Genomic DNA, 23,420 nt, shown 5'->3' on the forward strand with positions numbered 1-23,420 from the left:
TGAAATTTTCTTAAACAAATACTTCGTATTAGGTATGAGTTTTAATAATCACTCTAACCCCATACCTCGTTTCTAAAATCAATGAATCAAATGGTGGTCATTCCCCAACTGTGGAGTTATTTACAATTTTGTCATTTGATAAACAAACTTAACTTTGTTTATTAAAGTGATAAACTTTTTTTTTTTCTAAGGCAATACCCCCTTATATACCAATATTCTCTCTTTAGGTTTCCTCCAACTTGCTCTGAATACGATGTTCAATTGTTCTCCTCTCAAAAAAAAACACTCAATTGTCGTGTGCAAAATTTATTGTGTACGACTTTTTGTGCCTATGTGCATATTTTTGGCTCAAGTGGTGTGTGGAGTGTATTGACTAGAAACTTTTTTGAAGAGATGATGACAGAATTCAGATTTCCTGAGGATGAAGCCTATGTTACTACTACTTTCTGCCTATGGGTGTCCTCGCATAGGACGTGGGCATCCAATCTCACACATGCTCTTTGTTCTTCGAATGGAGTACATGGTTAGAAGACTCGATTTAATCAATCAAAAATCTATATGCATTCCTCATGATTTGCCTATTTAGTTTGAGTGATTTTGTAACAGGTTATTTACTACAGCAAGGGGTTCAGCTAGTTTATGACATAAATGGTTCGAAAGAAAACTAAGGACAGCTTGTCACATATGGGGATCCAGCTAGTTTATGGGGGAGGAAAGCTGCTGATGAGCAAAAGCCAAGCGATGCGACTGGATTCCAATTGGTTTCCTGCCATTCAGATACCTTGGTTTTCATAATTCATATGAACACTAGAAAATTGAACTTTGATTTCTCAAGATAAAAATAGGACATGGATCAAGGTTTGTAATTAGAATTGACTTTAACTGATAAGCTTTGTCTTAATGAGCTTAAAAATTATTGAGCACAAATGTTCCTTATGCCAAATAGTTATACAGAAAGTGTAGGAGATTCATGAGACTAGATACTTAGATACTTGGTTGAAGTGTTGAACTACTGATAAATGAACTAGAGCTGGAAAAATAAATTGAGATAGAGTTTGCAACTCGATGTCAGTAACTTAAAGACGTCTAAAGACAATTTTGCATTGGAAAAGCTGATCTAGTACATTGCCATCAAGTAAGACAAAATGTTGTGGTATCACATATGCAAGGTAAAGCACAGTAATATGCAGGTTTGAGATTTTACAAAGCCTAACTCCATAACATTTTACAGAAAAAATGAAGCAATGACGCTGCAAGTCAGTAAGAATACCATGGGAGATTGCAGACTAAAGAACAATTGACTTATAAAAGAATGAGCTCACAGTTAATAAGGGGAATGTTCTGAAACAGAGCACCGCTTTTTCTTTGGGTCCATATATAGCAAGAGATGCCTGAAGCAAGTCATGGGTTGGTCGCAAGCATACAAGACAAACAGGAATGTCTTGTGGTCAATCGCTAAAGTTGCAGGAGATTCATAGTTGCCCACTTCAGCAGAAGAGTGTTTCAATACGATTGCAGCAGGTTGGGAGAACTAGGATATGGTACAAAGAAACTGGGACAGAGGATTCAAGATATGTACAGAAAGAAGTCAACTTCCTCTTACACTGATGTAACTGAGTAACATTATTCAGTACTAACCATAAATACCAAATCAATTACAACACGAAATTTTGATTGATGTCACCATGTTTGACCAGTACGGCGTAGATAAGAGAGATTTTTAAACAATGACCACACAAATACTGCGTAAAAGGAAATATGCTAACATAGTCGATTAGTGATGGAAACACTGCCTCTATATTGGACAATATGTCTGTCACAAACATATTCGTCACAACATATTCAACCCCCAATACAAAAACCAAGGTATGGTACAAAGATAAAAGAATTACATCATATTAATATAATATTGCAGCAAAATCTACGTCAGAAACATTGTTCATCACTCAAATTCATAAATAACACATAAATTCTAATTTAGAAGGTCTATGCAATTGTGAATCATCCTAACTATCAGCAAGACAAGATCACCTACCAACCAAAAAGCCATTGGATCGATCATCAAGCCTCTTTTTCATACAGCACCATATCTGACATCATATGATTCCATCACCATTCTTCTAGTCCCCTGAACTTCAGAATCCATGTACTGGAGATTTCAAAGGTGTATAAGATGTACAAGAACTCAGGGTTTCAGCCGTTGAAGCTCCTCATCCTTGGAATTTAACTGTACCAATTGAAATTTTAGCTCCACACTTGGAAATGAGTCCAGTTTTCATGAATTCATCTGCACAGAATGCCAAAAGAAATTCATTACGCTAGCAGCAAGATAGCAAACCAACATACGTTGAACAAACACCAGAAACTCACATGGACTAACATCTCACTATATCATTGACTAAAACATATGAAGAGTTCCAGATATCTACACCAGTTAACAAAAATGTGTTTCAGATATCGTTTCACATTAATGATCCAGTCATTCAGTGTCAATATTTAAGCACATGCAAGAGTTCCTGCTTTCAGCACCTGACATACCCAGCACAACTATGCTATGCTGTGCATCAAGTACACAAGTACACATACTGGAGTTGTGGAGTATGCGTGCTGAATAAGCAGCTCCGGTTTATAGGGAACTTATTTAAATTTGACAATTCATAACCATCTACTTAAATACTGCCCCCGTTCATTCCTACAATTGAAGAAATATTTTACCGATAATAAATCCAAAGTATTTCTTCTATTAAAAAGTGCACATTAACATGCTACATCGAACTTACATTATAGTCTATCCTTATTTCTTTGTTTTGTCATTGATCTTTATCCAAACCATTTTCATAATCCCTCTGCAGTTGTGCCTTGATACAACAATCAACAATAATGATGCAGAAGCATGAAAAAAGGATTAGAAGGGTGACTATGATTACATGGGAAAATGGAATGTTCATAAGGAAACACAGCTTTTGGCATGTAAGAGAGTTATTTCGAATTTAAGACATTCACATACAGACTTCACATGGGTGCATTAAACATAGAGCCCAATATATTAGTCCTTTGGCCAGGTACATATTCATTTGAAGCTTCATCTTTGTAGCAGGAACTCGATTTGTAGGAGATTGACAACTCTTATCATTTTCTATTATGTGTAATAAAAGAGAATTTTCATTCTATACATTAAGGACAACAGAAAGAAGACAAGACGATCAATGTTGAGACCCTTTACTGAAGGGGGATAAAAGTGTAAGTTAAAGTTCATTAACTTGTCTGTTCACCTGATCCATTAATAAAGAAGCTACAGCTTGTTGAGCCCAAATCTTCATATCACAAATAGAGGGTAAGGGAGATCTTGTCCTTAGAAGAGGCAGCAAACAGAAAAAAATGTTGTTAGATAAATGAAGCAATATTTCACAGGGGATCTATCAATGCCCAAGCCCTTTGTTACCAAACTCTTCATTTCACTTTTTACCTCAAGTACAACACTCTGACATGGGTATGACATCTGGAAACTTCATTTTGGGCCATAATAAAGGAGTTTTTCACAAAATAGACTAGTCAAACACTAGGACAAGTACCAATGTCGGACACGAGTATCCAAGAAACAAAGTCCAAGGAAACATCATTATAAAGACCACATTTGTTTCTATTTAACACAAAGACCAAGAAAGTACTACCTCCCTTACATATTATTTGCAACAAAAACATCGACACGGACTCCTAGACAAAATTTGTATGTGAGTGGTAAATGGAGAGAGAAATATAAAAAAAGCATGTGATGAGGAGAGAGATAGAGAGAAATGACAACCAATAAAAGGAAAGAAAACATTTGTTGCAAATAAAGTGTAGCATCTATTTTTAGTAAATGTTGCACATAATATGAGACGGAGGTAGTATAATGTTTGATCAGACAATGTATAGGTTAAACTGTAAAGAATAAAGCAAAATGAGCTGGATTTATTGGAAGACTTCAACCGTAATCGTTAAATCTAGAAATTTACTAAAGATAAATAAATGCCTGAATTTCTAGTGAATTCTTGATTTCAGTGATCCAAATTATTCAACAAAAAAACATGGAGAGCAGATGGATTGCAGCTTGTAATATAGTTCAAACAAATGAAAATGAGATAAGGATTAAATGAGCTGGTTAGACAGAAATGATAAGAATAGCCACAAGAGTTAAATCCCCAACACATTTTTCTTTCCCTGTCAAACTTAATTGAAGAATTGTGTTTTATGCCAGATAGGGTCAACCAGTAATATAACCCTGTTTGGACTAATGGGAATATCATATATAGATAAAAACTAAACAGGCAGACAAACCGGGAGAGAAAGAAGACCCATTCTATGTAAGCAATGCAATGCATGCGAATGGAGAACTGTAAATTGTCAGATACTAAGAAATCAAAATACTGTTACTTTAAAACAGAAATTTATATATTCTTGTTGAGTTATTTATGATTCAATTTGTTAGCTTTACATGCATGTGTGACAGTAAATTAAGATTTTGTACACCGAAATTATTTTGCAGAATAATTGTCTTAATTATGACTGTATAGCTACGCCATACAAGGCTAAGAAACCATGTCTTTATGCAATATGAGTCATTAGGTACCCCATACATCCATCTTTCATTATCATAGGTCAACTTCTTTTGTAAGGAAACTCTCTCTTAACAAGTTCCTCTTTGATTATTCACTTGTCTATTTCGTATTTTAACTAGAATTTTCTTTAAATTCCATCTCTTATGATCACCTCCAACAAAATTCATTTTTTTTTCAGTTAATAACATCCTATTCTGAATCCACATTTTGACATTGCCAATAACTGAAATTGGAACTTTCATATTTACAATTTGAGATGAGCTTAAAAACCCTCCCTGATCCTCCCATCAGCCAACAATTATTTAACAGAATACTCAAGTATACACCAAAACATCCTCCATTATGTGGCCAATGCAACAAAGTTTTTCAAGATTTTTTAATTTCTTTTTGTAGCAAACACTAGAGGTTTCCGGGCAGACATGCACATGAACATTACGTCATTTGAATCCCTTCCCACGTAAGTTTGAATCTCTTACCACATGTTTTTGACGCCAATATACAACATAAAAAAAAAAATAATAAAAAAAAAAGCACCAGCTTTCACTCTGATCTGTTAAGGCATGTTATACACTTTGGCCAACATTTTGCAACAATTCAAGTTTAAGGTCACTAAATTAAAATTACTTAGAAAGACTCGGTGGTTGTTGTGGCATACAGCAAGACAATACCAGAATGTGACACATGGAGTACCTATTTCTCGGTTCCCCACTTCCCCTTCCAACAATGGATTCCATAATACTTTCCCTGTATACATAGTCCTATATTGACGCATAGTCGCATATAAGCTTAGTTTCCAACCAAACAGCAAGTGTCATCCCATATCCTACAAGCTAGCATTATAGCTCATGAAATTAGAGGTTACAGTGAATATTGGGGGGCATGGAGTCCATGGAGGGCACATTTGCAGCGTATGTCAGAAAAAATACTCCTACTAAACTTTAATAGGTAAAGTTTCACCATGATCACTAAAATCCCTTTTGTAAAAGTTTCCCCTTCTCATCAGTAAGGGCATGTTTTCTAAATGCAAGCAATGTCAGTTTCTACTCTAAGAAATGTTTCAACTCCTACTAGACACCCTAAAATAATATACCTGACAATTATTTCCTACAAAAGGAGCACTATTTTAGGCCTAAGGAATTGTTGCAAACATCTCGATTTTTTATTCGACTACTAATCTACTATCACTAAATACAAGAAATATATTAACCTTTTTTTTTTTTGACACGTGAAATATATTAACCTTCAATGAGTGTTTATCAACTCATGTGTTTTCAGCTATTAATACATAAGTTCATAATGTACAGAAATCATCAAACAGTCATTTCAATATATCTACTCTAATAAGCATTCATGATCACCTTGTCAATTTCATGTTAAGTAAAATTTCCCAAGTTTTCACTTGTAATCAAATACGTGATATGAGTTAAAGCTTTATAACGAAAAGGCATCACGACAAATACAATATGTTTGAGTTTGGATGAAGAGGATATAATTTTACTTAAATAGAACAACAATTCAACAGCAAAATTGAACCAATAAAGGTAGTCAATTCATTTATTCATGCAAGTCGCAAACCCATTAGTAGAAAATATTTGACACATACAATAACCTCAATAACTCAATATCACTATAAAAAACAAAAAACAAAAAAATAAAATCAACATATACAACCCAACTTCAAATGTTAAAAAATAAATATTTGAGAAAACAAAAGTATATATTGACAACTAAACACAATATGTATTTTTTATCAAAAAAAAAAAAAAAAAAAAACACAATATGTATTAATTAATATAAAAGAGGATTACCATCCATTTCAACTAGGGCGACTCCCACCGGATCTCGGACGATTCGAAACAACCGAAACCGATTCGACAGCAGGAGGAACGGGTGCATCTCCATATCCAGGTCCAGGAAGTCTCATCCTTCTCTCATACCCACTCCCAGACTTAGGCCGTCCATCCTCAATATAGCGATTAGGCGATCCATGATAATTCCCATGAGCCGAGCCGGGGCGATAATTCCCCTGCCTCGGCTTTTCAGGAGAAGGCGGTACCTCTCTCGGCACGAACCCCGGCCTCAGGTGAGGCGGAACAAACTTATTACTCTTAGGACTAGGAAGAGACGGAACATCAACCTTGCTAATCTCCTTCTCCTGAAAGGTTAGGCTTCCGCCAGTCTTCCCTTGAGGACGAAGCGAGATGGAATCCGAATCGGAATTGGAATCAGATGGTTTCGAATTCGAATACGGGTTGTTAGGAAGATTTATAGAGTCAGGTTGAGGAAGTTGCGGCGGTGGTGGTTGAGGTTGAGGTTTAGGAGAAGAGCGAGAGAGGACGAGCATGCCGCCATGGCCGAGGCGGGAGGAGGCGGAGAGGGAGTAAGATTTGTGGGGGTGAGCGGTAGAAGAAGAGGGTGATCGAGAGTTGGAGTTAGTTGAAGAGGTGTTGTTGGGGTTGATGATCTTCTTCTCGTAGATGTCGTTGAAGTTCAAAGAGGTGTATTTGTTCGTTCTTGCCATCCACCACTACCAGCTTCAAGCTTTGGGGAGTTTTCGGTTTTTTTTTTTGACAAGGTGGAAGATCTGAGAATGAATGAGAACAAGTGAAAAAGAAAATTTTGTGTGTTAAGAAAACTTTAAAGCGATGATGATTGATTGAAGTGATGTTTCGATGTTTTTATTTTTGTTTCTAATTCTAATTCTTGTTCAGGAATTTTTTTTTTTAAAATAAATCCTCCAAAATGTACCTTGTGTTAAACTAATCACTTTTTTTAAAAAATAAATAAAAAAAATACCATCCCTATCATACAAAATTAGTATTTTACGAGTAGGTTTCATCACCTCTACCTCTATTTTGGTCAGTTTTCCGACCGCTTCTAGTAGGCGATAGCCCTGCCACCTCAGGCAACCCCTCCCTTCCACGTCTCTATTTCGGGCATCCCCTCCTTCTTTTCGTTCTTGTTTTCGCCCCCTTCCTTTTCCCCTCAACGATTTCGATCCCGCTCCTTGGCTTAGTATAGTTTCAGGGTTAGGGTTTCAAGTGAGGTTTGGATTTTTGGGCTAATAGGAGATTTCAGGTTGTGGAGATTGGGATAAGGCTTCGGTTTCAGGCAAGGGGGTGGAATTTCACGCGAGGGATGAGCTACGGGTTTCAAGCATGGGGTGGGGATAGCGATTCGTGCTTCTTCGAGGGATGATGCGAGTTTCAAGTGGTGGTCGAGGTGGAGGGTTAAGTTTGGTTTGCCGTCAGTTGAGGGAAGAGTGGGCGTTGGCAGGGAGGCTATGCTAGACACTGACATTGAATAGGGAGTGGGAGAGGACTGGCTGATTTTGGTGGTTCGACATGAGATTAATTTGGGTGGGGTTGATTGTCCCAGTGGCAGGAGAACGAGGATGGGTGGGTGCCTTTTTTTAAAAAAAAAATGATTAAATTTTTTTCGTTATTTTAGAGCAATAAGGTGGTGACATATGGGCCATCAGTCGGAAAACAGGTCGGAATATAGGAGGGTGGTGAAACCTACTAGTTTTGTAAAATAGGGGTGGTATTTTTTAATTTCAAAAAAAAAAAAAAAAAAAACAGGGTGGTTAGTTCAACATATGGTAGATTTTGGAGTGGTTATTTACAAAATATCCTCTTGTTTATGGAGATGGTGACAAATCTATGACATTATTAAACTCAAAGGGATAATATGGTATTGCCATGTGTCACCCCTATCTCAAGATGGTTTGGTGCCACATGAATGATACGTGTCATCCTATGTGTCTGTAGGCGTCGTTCGAATTGCGCCTACGTTAAACCACGTGTAAATATGCTTGGCAATCATAGGAAGTGGGAATTGACATTACGATTAGGGACAAAGCAAAGTAGGGAGCCGCCAACAAGTTTTTAAGGAACTTGTAAAGCGTTCACGGATCATAAAAGGCAACCACGAATAAGGGACAACGATAGGCAACAACGATTGACCCGTGAAGGTTACACCCCATTCATAATCCATGAGATTACTAACTCCATATGGTTCGAAACCACAAAAGGAGGATCGGGGATGATGGTACGAAGTGAGTCATGGAGTCACATTCGCCCGTATTGGCCTCTACTCGATTCTTATAGTGAAAAGTGATTCCTGCGATCTCAAAGGCATACAAACAAAATATTCAATTTGCTCCAAACTATTATTAAGCAAAATTGGTTGAATATTAATGCAACACATAATTATAAAATATCGTGATCACTTGATTAACAACAAGATTAAAAAGGAACCTAAGCCGGTTGTCCAAATTATCTTATTAGGCGTGATTTTCAATTATATATTCCCTTTAAACATGCAAAATGGTGATCATAAAAAATATAATAGAATAAACATTAATATTGGAAGCAATTTAACAATAAATTGTTAGTCAAATCAAATAATAATAATAATAATAACCCTAATTATGATACTAGCAATATTAAAATAAGAGTAATTAAATTAATTAATTAATCACATTCCGCACGTTCCTTTAAATTGCTACATCATGAATAAACTGTTAGTAACTTCAATAAATATAAATCAAATGAAAATTAAATTAAAAAAATGTAGATTTGATTTGGTCCAAACCCTCATTTAATTATACCTTTTACACCTTGGTTTAAGTATAGAACTTTGGGTATTGTATGAACTCCTTGGAGTGCTTAATTAGGGGAAGTATTTTGAGAGAATAGGGTGGCTAGTATTTAGGCTAAAAAGGGAGAAGAGAATGATTTTGTGATCAAGCTTCTTGATGATTGAAAAAGAGGAGATATGACCTCTATTTATAGAGAAAAAAAAGGGTCGAAGAATCAAGAAAAGATAAGAATTCGAATCGGATAAAACTCTTGCGATAGACAGCAGTTTTTGCGGTTTTTGTTTTTATCATATCTTTTGATCCAGAAATCGGAATAAGATAAATAAGATATCTTCGGAAAGATCTTGAAGTCTACTTTCTAACCCAATTAGAATCGGATTAAAATATTTTGTATAATAAAAGATATGGCCGAAATAGTGAGACGGTGTCAGTTTCGGATAGAGTTTGACATTTTATTCATATCTTTTCCGTTATAGCTCGGAATTGATATTATAATATATCATTGGAAAGATAATTTCAAGGGATATCCAACAATATAAAATTTGGATAAAAACTATGAGGCACGAAAATAATATCTGTCTATCTTTGAACGTCTTTCAATTCTAATAGAAATAGGATTTTCAAAAAGAAAAGTTTTATTCAATTTCAAACTCGTTAATCTTATCTTTTCAAAAAGGATAATTAAGATATTTTAGAAACTTATAGAAGCTTCTAATTAATCCTAATTGGTTTAGGAATTTGATTAAATCATTTGGACCCTCCACATGATCATTGGGTCGTAGGTAAGGTGGGCTTAGGTTCGGTTTGGGCTCGGCTGAATATTTTGGCCATAACTTATTCGTTATAACTCGGATTTGGGCTTATAATATATCGTTAGAAAGATCTTTTCAAACCCCATCCAACTATTCAATCATTGGACCCAGATTATGGACCAAAATAAACTGGATTAAACGTTTTTATAAAAAGGACACGAAATGAATGATTTTAAAGGACACGAAATGAATTATTTTGGGTTTAAAGGCACGAAAAGAGGAAAATAAGTTATGTTTTGGGGAAATGGGATAGGAGTTTTGTTGGTTTTATGAAATGGAAATATGGATTTAAGCACTCCAAGATTAAATACTCAACCCGACCAATAATGGCGGTGAAAGGTTGTTCATCATCGGGTTTGGATTTGGGGAGACATTTTTAGGTGTCTACAGAAGCCCCCACTTTGACTGAGTTTGTAGAAACGTCAGTTTCGGAAACGATAGTCAAAGTAGTCGATAGGGACGGAGAATGATTTAAGACGTTCTGCGATCCTAAATCACTCTGTATACGCCGATACCGGCAGAAAAATGTTAGTTCTATAGATAAAAGAGTAAAGGGATAGAATGCGTATCTGACACCAGTTTATCCGTGACAAATGAGTTTGGTAGCTTCCTATGCTTGAAGGAATCCACCGGATGACTTTTGTTGAAATGCTTTCCATGCTTGAGGAAAGCCGACTAACGAGTTTGGTAGCTTTCTAAGCCTGAAGAAACCTACCGGATGACACTTTCCATGCTTGAGGAAAGTCGACATATGATTTTTGCGTTTTTCTATGCTTGAAGAAATCCACTGATAATGCTTTCCATGCTTGAGGAAAGCCGACAAAGGAATTTGGCGGTTTTCTATGCTTGAAGAAATCCACCGGATAATACTTTCCATGCTTGAGGAAAGTCGACAGATGATGAGATTGCAAGTCTCTGTGTATCGAGAACCTTGCTTCATGAAATGATGGTGGTTCGATTATCCCCGAACGTGGGTTGTAGATGGTCCGCTTGTCCCCGAATGTGGGCTGTAGATTGTTCGCTTGTCCCCGAACGTGGGTTGTAGATGGTCCGCTTGTCCCCGGACGTGGGCTGTAAATGGTCCGCTTGTCCCCGGACGTGGGCTGTAGATGGTCCGCTTGTCCTCGGACGTGGGCTAGTTGTAAATGGTCCGCTTGTCCCCGGACGTGGGCTGTAGATGGTCCGCTTGTCCCCGGACGTGGGTTGTAATTGAGACCTGCAAAATAAAATTTGCCAGGGGACTCGTATAGACTATGATTGACTTGACCAACTGACTTGACCAAGTTTGACTTGACACGACATGACATGACATGACATGAGTATGACTTGTGATTGTGTGTGTATAGTTTGAGTGTGTGTGTGTGTAGACACAAGCAACCGAAAATACAAAAGCAAAAATTTTCCATCATTTTTGTCATGAGACGAGTGGAGGGTACCGACTTTCTCTCGAAAAAGAAAGACGTGAAAAATGAAATTTTATTTCCGAACTTCCCTCGATAAAAATTTTGAAAAAGTTTTTGAACTTCCCCAAAATAAAATAATGAAAATCGGAAGAAGTTTTGAACTTCCTCCTTGAGCAAGATGAAATGAATCGTATGGATTGAATTGCTTGTCCTGAGAATAATGTATGCATGATGCATGTTCTTAAGCCAGGAGGCTAAGGACAATTACATCATGTGACACGATAGATGAATGAACTTAAGTCATGGAGCTAAGCATCATATATGGTGTAAAGAAACGATCTTGAACGTCACTTAGGTCTGGAAGCTAAGCACGTATATAGATGAATTGATTATGAACGTTGCTTAGGTCAAGGAGCTAAGAACGATATGCTTTGTATTATTACAAATCATTGATATAGAAATGTTACTCAGCACATTATGCGATGCATGAAACAATGAACATTGCTCAGGTCAAGAAGCTAAGCAAGTATACAATGTTTCTTCTGATGAATGTTGTCTTGAAAGATGATGAAACATGCACAGTGTTGAAACAAGATTTCATGAAAAAGGGTTCTTAAAGGGAAAGATGTTATGGATATGGATGTGTGAGTGAAATGTGTGAATGTGATACTAAGGCTGGCTGCAAGGGTTATGGTGATGGAAATATATGTGAGAAGAGTCAAAGATGATGACTCTTCAGGCTGGGTAGGCTAAATGATGTGGGTTCAAGCCCCCAAGTCTAGCTCTAAATGGGTAGGGGTAAGCATTGGATATTCTTTGAATCGATCAAGCATGGATATGAATATAAATGTGAATATGAATGTGGCCGCACCTCGATGTGAGGTTGCCTACGTATCCGTTAGGAATCAGGCCGAACGTAGCTAACCGAACTTTGCACAAGTGTGTGTACACCTCAAAGAGGTCTTTCAAGGGTTGTAAGGTGGTTAAGCCGAAGGTTTAAGGAAGAAAGGGGTAAAAGGCTCAAGACCCGAGAGAAGCTCCCAAGATATGCAATTGTGTATTAGACTTTGCAAGTTTTATTTTTCATACACTAGTAGAAAAATTCATTTTGGCACCGAGTTATTGGCACCGGTTCTTTAAAACCGTTGGGAAAAAATTAGGCGGGTTTTAGTAAAATAGAAATGGCACCGGTTCAAACCAAACCGGTGCCAAATTAGAGAAATGCCACCGGTTCAAACCGGTGGGAATTCTTAAAAAAAAAATACCAGCTTTGCCTTATACGATGGCCCTTATTTCGATCCTCTCCTCTCTCCTCTCTCTCCTCCCCCTTGCTCTCTCTCCTCTCTCTCTCTCTCTCCATGACAGCTTCCTACCGTAGCCACCACCACCTTGAAATCCGATACTTCAACGGCGGTGACAGATCCTCACTCTTGCCTTATCTCTCCTCAAAATCGCAGTCACATGCAATCGAAGCCACCACCGACCACCGCCGATTTCCCTTTGTCTCGATCTCCTTTTCATCACTGCGTCGCAAGCAACACTTTTCTTCTCGAAGTTTAGGGTACAAGGTAAAGGCAGGATTGCAGGAAGAACAGGAAGATAGGTAATTTCTGGTCTGGATTTTTTAAATTTTACACATTTTCGCTTTATGTTGCTAATTTATGTGCTTATTTCAGTGGTAATTCGTTTAATTATTGGATTTTGTCAGATTTAGAGTTTAGGGTCATGGTTGACTGTTTTTGATTATCAGTGTATGTTAGATTTGAGGGTTTACTTGCTCTTAATTTAGGGCTTTGAATTTTGATGTATTCCATTTTTGTAAGTTGATGTCGTTGGATTATTATGAATTTGGTGTTTAGTTTTGCTTTGAAAGCGATGAAATTATGACATTTTGATGGCTACTATGATGAATTAATTGTTCAATTTCTACTGTTGTTTGTATTTTTAATCATTTATTTGGATCTATGTATTGGGCATTATCTCTTTTTTTCTAGGATTAGTTAATTTTAAGATTAGAAATCAATTAGGAAAATTTTAATTGATTGTTTGATAGGCTGGGTTTGTGATTTTATATTTTGAATCGTTACTGTCATAAAGCTTGTACATTTTACTTAATATGGAAATTTAGGGTTTATCATGTTAGAGTAATGATCTGTTTTTGTATGTGAAATGCAGCAAATTGATAACTTTCTGTTGGGTTAATTAGTTTGGTTTGTTCTGCTAATTAGGTTAGAAACAGTAGTGAGTTTTGTGAAATTATCAAAATGCATGATAAATTTGAGATTCTAGGGAGAAATTTTGTATATTTGGTTGAATTGGATGATCTAAGTGATGATTTTGTGAATGGATGGTGTATAGATGGGAAGACATTTAAGAAGCCACGTTGTCTTTACGACAAGGAGCGATTGGATGCTGAATTGAAGCTTGTAGGAGAGTAGAGGCTTCGTAACAAGAGATAGCTCTGGAGGGTTTAGTATGTTTTAAGCTTTATCCGTAATGCCGCAAGGCATCTTCTTACTCTGCTCCTTGATATATCATTTGGTCTCTATGCTCTGTTTTTTAAAATCCTACTATGGTCTGCGCTTAGAATTTTCTCTGTTATTGAGCTGTTGTCCTTGCTTATTCTAGGTTCCTTAGTCTTGATTATGTTTTCTTTTCCAAAAATGAGCTAGATGAATCGATTTAGGTGCACTAGTGATCTACAACGTTCTCTATCTTAAAATAGGAGTCTTGAAGCTAGTTCTTGTCAGTTACTTTCTACCAAATTACTTTAGTTTGTTCAGTCTCCATGGACTGAATTTCTGAGAAATTGAATATACTCTTTTGCATGAATAAATCAAAATATAGTGATTATGACCGAATCACTATAGCACTATTTTTTTCTGTTTTGAAATATGATGCATTCGATCATCTGAGTGATTCAAGTTAACTATCACATGCGGCTATATCTGATGCATCTTGATTGATTCAAGTTAACTATCACACACTAGTGAAAAAAAGTCTATTTGCAACGGCTTAATCGTAACGGGCATGTTGTTGCCCGTTACAATAACATTATTCGTAACGGGCGAAATTAAGGTCCGTTACAAAAAATTATCAATCTGCGTAAAAAAGTAGTATTTGTAACGGGCGGTAAGGTGTCCGTTACAAATAAATACTTATTCGTAACGGGCACCTTTCTGTCCGTTACGAATAAGTATTTATTTGTAACGGACACCTTACCGCCCGTTACAAATAGTAAATTATTCGTAACGGACATTTTCTGTCCGTTACAAAAAGTAAAGTCAAAACGAGATTGACCAACTTATTTGTAACGGACTTAAATTGTCCGTTACGAGTAAATGTTCAATATTAGCCCTAAAATCTTTTCAATCCCCTTTTTTCATTTCGTCCCTCACTCACTGCACGCTGATTCTCCATTGAAGCGCAATCTCTTCTCCATTGAAGTGCAATCTCTTCTCCGGTGGTCCTCTGTTTCTCCGTCGCCGGTCCTCGTCCCTTCTCTCTCTTTTTCTTCGTCTCCCTTGCAAGCTCCGGTGCAGTACCCTTTCTCCCTCACAAGTTCCGTCGTTTGCCCCTCGCAAGTTCCGTCGTTTGCTCCGGTCTCCTTTGCAAGCTCCCTCGTCCCCTCGTAACTCCGGTGGTGGTTGCTTGCGGTTTTTTCCGGCGGCCATGTGAAGAACTCAAGGTAATAAGTTTAATTTTTTTTTGTTAGCCTTAATTTTTAGAAAAATTAAATCTATTAAGTTTGTTAGCCTTAATTTAAGTAATTTTAAATAATTTTTTTGTTAGCCAGGTGAAGAAACAATTTTGTTAATTCATTTTTTGAATTTTTTCAGTTGAATTTTTTAATTAATTTTTTTTCTTTGAATTTTAATTAATCTATTAAGTTTGTTATCATTTTTGTTTGAATTTAGGGCATTTGTATATGAGAAATTTCTGACTGATGAAGAATGTGATAGTTTGATATCAATTGTAAGTCTTAATCTGATTTATTTTAGACCATCAACTGTTGTATTGATTATTTCTGTTCTTTTTGAACTTGAAGTTTTGGTTTTCGATTCATTTTTTTTGCTTTAATTTTTGCTTGATTTTAGATGATTGTTGATGAGTGATTACTGATCACGTTCTGATAGTTTTGGCGTGTATCAATGTACTGTTGGTTTAGGATCATTGCTTAATTTTTTTATTCAGAGGATTGATGACGGCTTTATTGGCCAATATGATTAAATTTGATTACTTGATGTTTTGGGATGATGTACTGGAGGTCAACTCAGGATAGGGAGAGCCGGAGAGATGAGAACTTTGTTGGTTAACGTTGTGGACACTAATGAATCAGTGTCCTTTATGCAGGGTTGTGGCTAGGGTATGCCGTATTGTCGTATGCTTATGAATGTATCCTTGCAAGCCTTTTCTTTGTTTCTTAACCTCGACAGATTGCTCCTTTAAGGGCTTCTGAAGTTTATGTGGCTTTTTAAGTTTAAACCGTGTAGCTAAGGATTTAGCATTTTTATGTTACTGGCATTCTTAGTTTGATGTATTCAAAGAGTGTAATAGAAATTTTGATAGATTTGATAGGAATATGGAAACTCTATTGACATGGATGGATAGATTGATTCGGTGGGAGTTGAAAAATATCTGCCATTAGCGAGGAAATGGATGAATATCTTTTTGCAGGCGTAGCAAACCAAACTAGATAGGAGTATAAGATTCCTGTACACAGTTTTTCACATCATATAATAATAGAACTACAGAAGAACAACTTTCTTTAGATCATCATTATTTGAAGAACAACCCTGGAACTCTGATGGTAGTTTTGGCAAAAAATAATTAATGTAATTCTAAAATTGACATGTATATTCCAAATTGTGAACTTATGTTAGGACATAATACTTCAAAGAGTCAAGTCAATATCAATGTGAATGACTAGAAAAAAGGAATCAACCTCATCCCTTGCGAATATGCTTTCAAAGATAATTGTCAAACATGATTGGAGATGGTTTATCGTGTGGTTGTTTGAAGGATGACATATATATCTGTGTGGAACTGTGGACCTTTTGCAAAATGCTTGAAGGGTATGATAACGTTCCGATCAGTTCTGAAATTTTAGTTCCGATCAGTTCTGAAATTTCAGTTCTGATCAGTTCTGAAATTTCAGTTCTGATCAGTTCCGATCAGTTCTGAAATTTCAGTTCTGATCAGTTTTGATCAATTCTGAAATTTCAGTTTTGATCAATTCCGATCAGTTCCACGAAATTATAGTAAACCTGTTTCACCTGAAGTTGTTATTCATTCTTATTTCGTTCATATCTTTGTTGTTTATAAAGGTTAATATTGATTATGTTCTATAGTTTAATTTGAATATATTTTATAACAAAAAATTTGTTTGATGAGAGTCTAATGTTTTACTATTGTTGTATAAATATTAAAGGTTAAAAAAAATTTAATCCTTACATTCATAAAAGAGTAGAAAATAAATAAATGGAACTATGGAAGGTTTATTATATCGATGAAACCTAGAGATTAACTTACTGATTTGGATAATACGAAGTATTATATTGCTAACTGTTGATCTTAAGATCAGAGTTATTAACCTCAAATCAGTCATTTTAAATTTAATCTAATACAAGTACTTCACACTATTAAGAATATAAAAGATCAGATGTTAAGAATATGTTGTATGTGTTTTATTTATCTTCCTGAGAGATAGGAGTATTAAGTAATTACTCGTACATAATCTTAAGCAAAAGTAGGGAATCCTACATAATTTTAAGAGATAGGAGTATCAAGAGTCCCCCTAATTAATTCCTTACTTTGTAGGAGTAATACGAGGTAATGCATTCATGATCAAAAGGGAGGAAAGAGTGAAAGTATGGAATCCTACATTTGTGGGATGATGAGCCTTTCGGCACTTTGGCTGCCCTGAATAGCCCCTCCTATGTTCTTTGGTCTTGTTAGTTTTAGTAGCAATCACTCGTTATTGAATTCGAGTTTTTAATTGATACCATAGCCATCTAGATAAATAGAAGAATAAAAGTATAGTTCCGATCAGTTCTGATCAGTTCCAATCAGTTCCGAAATTTTAGTTCTGATTAGTTGTGATCAGTTCCGATCAGTTCTGAAATTACAGTTCTGATCAGTTCCGCTCAGTTCTGAAATTTTAGTTCCGATCAGTTCTGAAATTTCAGTTCCGATCAAATTCGATCAGTTCTGATCAGTCACTTCATTTCAGTCCCAAAAGTGAGTAAATGGTCCTTTTTCATTGATTTCAATTCATAGAAACCAAAATATAAGTTAATTTAGGATGTTATGTGTTTTATGGTGTTAATTTGAACCAATACATGAAATATGGGAAAGATAGAAGTCCCTTAGGCAATTTTGAATCCTTTTTGGCTCTATACGCTCCCAAAAGTGAGTAAATGATCACTTTTCATTGATTTCAATTCATAGAAACCAAAATATAAGTTAATTAAGGATTTTATGTGTTTTATGGTGTTAATTTGAACCAATACATGAAAGATGGGAAAGATAGAAGTCCCTTAGGCAATTTTTGAAGTCTTTTTGGCTCTATACGCTCCCAAAAGTGAGTAAATGGTTACTTTTCATTGATATCTATTCATAAAAACCAAAATATAAGTTAATTAAGGATGTTATGTGTTATATTGTGTTAATTAGAACCAATACATGAAAGATGGGAAAGATAGAAGTCCCTTAGGCAATTTTGAAGCCTTTTTGGCTCTATACGCTCCCAAAAGTGAGTAAATGATCACTTTTCATTGATTTCAATTCATAGAAACCAAAATATAAGTTAATTAAGGATGTTATGTGTTTTATTGTGTTCATTTGGACCAATACATGAAAGATGGGAAAGATAGAAGTTCCTTAGGCAATTTTAAAGCCTTTTTGGCTCTATACGCTCCCAAAAGTGAGTAAATGGTCACTTTTCATTGATTTCAATTCATAGAAACCAAAATATAAGTTAATTAATGATGTTATGTGTTTTATTGTGTTAATTTGGTCCAATACATGAAAGATGGGAAAGATAGAAGTCACTTAGGCAATTTTAAAGCCTTTTTTGGTCTATACGCTCCCAAAAGTGAGTAAATGGTCACTTTTCATTGATTTCAATTCATAGGAACCAAAATATAAGTTAATTAAGGATGTTATGTGTTTTATTGTGTTAATTTGAACCAATACATGAAAGATGGGAAAGATAGAAGTCACTTAGGCAATTTTAAAGCCTTTTTGGCTCTATACGCTCCCAAAAGTGAGTAAATGGTCACTTTTCATTGATTTCAGTTCATAAGAACCAAAATATAAGTTAATTAAGGATGTTACGTGTTTTATTTCTATATTTTGAGTTTTATTTCTATAATTTGGACTATAACATTTATTCTAATGATTGTTTTTATTATGGATTGTTTTTATTTTGTAACCTCATGATTCTTTTTTTTTTTTTTTTTTGTATAAGATTTTTGTCCAAGGAAAGCCCCGTTTGATCTTGACGAGTTGAATGTGGTTCGAGAACAGTGAGCGCAATAGTTTAGAACTAAATATTTATTGAATGCATAATTATTAGCTTAGGTAGAACAAAGTAATATTATTAGTGTTGTTGTATGTATTGGATAAATTTATACAAGTTTTTATTTGTAATGTTTTACTACTTAAATTTTTATATTACGTCGTTTTAATTTTTACGAAATATTGTTCGGTATAATTGTTTATTTACAGGAACATGTTTTAATTAATATATATTAACTATATATAAATACATGTTGTCGAAATTTAATCCCAAAAAAAAAAAAATTAATTTAATGATTATTTGTAACGGGCAGGAGAGTTGTCAGTTACAAATAAGCACTTATTCGTAACGGCCATTTTTGTTGCCCGTTACAAATAAGTATTTAATTATATACTATAAAACTTTATTCGTAACGGACATTTCAAATGTCAGTTACGAATAATGAGTTATTCGTAACGGGCACCTGAAATGTCAGTTACGAATAATGGGTTATTCGTAACGGGCACTTGAAATGTTCGTTACGAATAACCCATTATTCGTAACGGGCACTTGAAATGTCCGTTACGAATAATGGGTTATTCGTAACGGACAGTGCCCGTTACGAATAACAATGGCCATCCGTAACGGCTGCATACGTAACGGACGCTGCCCGTTACGGATGGGCCCTTTTTGCCCGTTACGGATGGCCTTTTTTCCACTAGTGACATTCGATCATCTGACTGATATAGCACTATTTTGACTATCGAATGTTAACAATCACATGTGGCTATATCTGATGCATCTTGAACAACCATATAGATTATGTTACCCAAACTTGAGTACTATGTTGGATATCGTTAAGTGGCCAAGTGTTTGCCTCAACTATTTTGAACTTATTGTTGTTTGGAAGGATTAGTATAGTCTCATGTCTTTCTCATCCAACCAAACTCAAAGAGATTGGGGGGAGGTAGTTGTGGCATCTTTTAGCTTACAATTTGCGTATACTTGAATCTGGTATGTGATTTTTATGAGTTAGTGGGAGTTAGTATCATACATGCTCTGCCAAGACATGCCTCGCAGCCATATTGCTGTTGCTGCCTCGCAGGCCCCTTCGAACATAGGATATCTGTTTTCTTATTTTTGTTGATTTTGTTAATCTTTCTTGCATCCGTTATAACATGGGGATTATGGCCAGATCTAATTCCTAGATTTCAAAAGCTTAACATCATTTTTGTGTCTTTATGAGTTATAATACTACAATTATAACGTCTAGAAAAATATTATAATAATGCTTATGATGTTCTGTTTTAATTGGCTACTACTTATTGACTTCAGCCAAGTTCCACTTGAAGGGAGGTTTGTTCATTTTGGTCACCCAATGACAGCGGTGAACTATGTGTGTGGTGAACTATATTAATTTCTTTGTGCTTTTGTGCAGATTTGTGTGTGGTGTTGGCATCACATAATGGATATGGCCTAGAAAGATGAGTCGGAGGGACGCTGCCTGCATGTTGCACTACATATGATAAAGACCGAATTGTAGGGATGACTGCAAACTGTGAAAGGTTGTTTAACTGCTGCAGCCGCTGCCTCGCAGGCCCTGCTGGTGCTGCAGTAGCTGCTGCCTGTGGTGGATATTGGAGCCAATTCTCCACTGGAGCTCCCATCACCGCCACTCTCTTTCCCGGCGATGGTATTGACCCTGAAATTGCCGAATCCATCAAACAGGTCAGTTTCTCTTTCTTCTCTTTGATTTCAATTTATCATTCATTTTTGTTGCAGAATTTTGATTTGATTGTTGAAGTTGAATTGGCTTATATGATTTGTAGATGTATATATGGCGAATTTATTGTATTTTTATTTGAATTTGTGATTGTGATTTTAGGGTAGATTTTTTATTAGTTTCTCGATAATTGTCACATTTTTTTCATAATTGATGTTGTGTAGTAACTCGACATATATTGTTTTCGGAATTGGAATCGGAATTGATTGTGTTATTTTCTGTGATTTGCTATTAGAAATTGTTAGGAATTAGTATATGCTATTTTTATTTACTAATTTCAGTAATTAATGGTTTTTGAATTGTATAATGGTTGTGCTAAAGATACTGCTACTCTATGATTTATGGATTGCATACCTAATAGTGTTTTCCTTGTGTGTGTGTGATGATCATGGGCTGATTTCTGCAATCTAGTTGCCCTGTTTAGTTTGCAAAGGACATAATTTTGACATAGCGCAGCTTGCAATTCCCTCGGTGACACCATCTTTTGGTGCAAGTGACTGATCTTTGTTTGAGTGCTTTATTGTGCGGATTTGGTGCCCTATTTTGTTTGTAATGGTTTTGTGAGTATAATAGTATCTAATGTGATTTTGTTAATAATTTTGGATGTAAATTCATATGATTATGGGGGCTGTAAAGTACTTGTTTGTGAATTAGAGCTGATGTGATGTGTTCCTGTGTGGTGTGATTGTAGGTTTGTGTAGAGGCTGCCTTGTGGCTTAAATTTAAATTACGGGCTGTTGTGTGTGAGGAGTAGAGCAGGGGCAGTGAGGGAGTTGTGTGGGGTAAATTGGATTTGAGAATTCCTTTTGCTTGCAGAATAACTCTTACGAGTTGTTATCGTTTTGACAACACTGCTCCTAGAAATTAATCTTAAGTCTAGTAACACATCAACACTTGATGGTAGTGTTACTTTATCATTACTTGCATAGATCTTCCCACTTGCACATTAATATCTTTTTTCTTTGTCAACTTTTGTATAATCTTAATTACTTATTGTTAATCATTCAATACTTGCGTAGAGTTTACAAGCTCAGCACAAACCAGAGAATCTAAGCCAGTGACGTGGTGTGAGATTCAGGCGGACGCTGCATCTCTGTTCGCTGCTGTTCTGCTACTACGCTGCTGCTGTTCTGCTACTATGCTGCTGCTGCTCTGCTAGTGATTGTATGTAGGAAGTTGTTGCTCTTGTTATAGTGAATATATCCAATGTGTTTCTTTTTCTTTGTTTTTTGCAAGTGTAAAATTACAGGTTATCAATGAAATTATCAGTTTCAAGTATATTATGTATATATATAATAGTCTGCTGACAATTTCAGGTGAAAAAAGCAAAAATTTTTTTTTTTTTTTTTGTTTTTTTAGGGCATTTTTGGCACCGGTTCTGAGCAGGACCGGTGCTAATAATTGTGTTATTGTCACCGGTTCTGAACCGGTGGAAAAAACTCTCACTTTTTGGCATCCCTCACATGAACACCGGTTCAAAACCGGTGCTATAGGGGGGTTTTGAACCGGTGCTCTTTTGTATTTTTCTACTAGTGATATATTTTTTTGTTTTGAATTTCGCAAGTTTATTTTCATTTTTTCTTCTTTTTTTCGCTTTTTTTTTTCATTCTTTTGAATCAATGTGGGCAATCTCAGATCATGCGGTCCATCACTCACTTAGCATTCATGTTTCTCAGGCACGGTACCAAGCACTCGATGAGAGACGCAATTTGAGACGTGTTCATATCAAAGACATTGGAACACTTGCCCTTAGACATTGTTTTATTTTTGCTTTGCTGCTTTTTTTTCTTTTAACTTGCTTTTTGAATGTTACATAAATTACACATATTCCAATCCTAGGGTTAAGTGAATGTGGGTTGAAGAAATGAAGGCCAAACGTTAGACGAGGCTCAAAGTGGTTGATGAAGAAATGGAATGTGATTGAACGGTTAACAGGGAATGACAGGGTTGGAAAGGTGCCTCAAATCATTAGTGTACTTTGTGTTTAGTTCGGTAATTGATTTTTTTTTTTCTTTTTTTTTTTTTTTTTTTTTTTTTTTTTTTTTTGCGAATGAATTCGATGATCGATTGCAAAGGAAAGGATTGCTCATTGATGGAAAAGGTAAGAAATATGACACATAGACAATACACATGGATAACGGGAACCTATGCTAGACTTATTAGGGGAGAGGGTTGAAACAAAAGAAGAAAAAAAAGCATGAAATCTTGTATGGAAACTTGTCTTGTGCTTCGTCTTCATGGTTGCTTATGAATTACTTGTTACCGCTAGGGAAGACAAGAAATTTGTTGTTGTTGATGCTTTGATTAGAAGAAAAGAAGGAAGGAATGACGTTCCCCTTATTCTTCCAACTCTTACCTAGTGATTTTTGAACTCAAGTACTATGGAACAAAATGAGCTCACTTAATGCATGACTCAATACTCGAACTGGAAAGGAAGAGTGTATGAAAGAATTTTCAAAACCAATGGGAAGTACTCCACTTATTCTTATTACGATTACGACGAAAAACGACGCATGCATGGTCCTAGTATACGATCATAAACAATATAGTGCGTTACTCAAAGACAAAGTGTGTGCAACGACTAAACATGTGTGATGAGGTGAGTTTATTAAGACTCGTGGTATGATCGCATGGCCAGACATGAGGACGTTGTGAAAAACAAAAGACCCAATGACCAAATAGCACGGAAAACTAAAAGACAAACTAACTTGATTAATTTT

The 23,420-nt window shown here is 35.8% G+C and overlaps 2 long non-coding RNA genes across 3 annotated transcripts; one reads left to right on the top strand and one right to left on the bottom strand.

Annotated features, from left to right (window-relative positions):
- Positions 1 to 1,740: 1,740 nt before the first annotated feature.
- On the bottom strand, positions 1,741 to 8,108 carry LOC145558531 (uncharacterized). The gene is made up of 2 exons (XR_014092515.1): positions 6,407 to 8,108; positions 1,741 to 2,287 (listed from the first exon to the last, which is right to left on the bottom strand). It is a non-coding gene; the product is annotated as an uncharacterized LOC145558531 (long non-coding RNA).
- Positions 8,109 to 12,710: 4,602 nt separating this feature from the next.
- On the top strand, positions 12,711 to 21,978 carry LOC145558532 (uncharacterized). 2 transcript variants are annotated; one of them, XR_014092517.1, is made up of 6 exons: positions 12,711 to 13,019; positions 13,775 to 13,889; positions 14,842 to 15,104; positions 15,334 to 15,391; positions 20,356 to 20,645; positions 21,720 to 21,978. It is a non-coding gene; the product is annotated as an uncharacterized LOC145558532 (long non-coding RNA). The 2 variants fall into 2 exon arrangements; XR_014092516.1 differs by lacking the exon at positions 15,334 to 15,391.
- Positions 21,979 to 23,420: the final 1,442 nt, after the last annotated feature.

This window comes from Chenopodium album, chromosome 9 (genome assembly GCF_948465745.1).
Source record: "Chenopodium album chromosome 9, dcCheAlbu1.1, whole genome shotgun sequence".
In the NCBI taxonomy this organism is placed as follows: Eukaryota; Viridiplantae; Streptophyta; class Magnoliopsida; order Caryophyllales; family Amaranthaceae; genus Chenopodium; species Chenopodium album.